This window comes from Notothenia coriiceps, unplaced genomic scaffold, assembly GCF_000735185.1.
Source record: "Notothenia coriiceps isolate Sejong01 unplaced genomic scaffold, NC01 NC01_scaffold00000339, whole genome shotgun sequence".
Lineage (NCBI taxonomy): Eukaryota > Metazoa > Chordata > Actinopteri > Perciformes > Nototheniidae > Notothenia > Notothenia coriiceps.
This window is the reverse complement of record NW_011333040.1, coordinates 15,093,217-15,093,571: the sequence shown is the minus strand read 5'-3', so window position 1 is coordinate 15,093,571 and position 355 is coordinate 15,093,217.

Below are 355 nucleotides of genomic sequence, written 5' to 3'. Positions count from 1 at the left end.
TTTACTGTGTACTTTGTGAGTAATCCTCTGTCAGAGTCCCCTCCATAGTAGCCTACATAATGCATGTTTTCTGCTATCTTTGATGAGTGATAAAAAGACAATTTTACCATATTAGTTAGCCTACTACTTACAATACATTGAAGTACTTTTACTGTGTATCTTTTGAGAAATACTCTGTCAAAGTCCCCTGCCGAGAACAAAATCAAGCCACTTCTGCTAAGTTTGATGAGGGAATTCTTTTTTGTTGCCATTAGTTCTTCGTGAGATTGATCCTGTTGGACTCAGTACTACTGAAACTACCCCCACAAGTACTATGAAGTACTTACTGTGTACTTTTCCAGTAATCCTCTGTCAA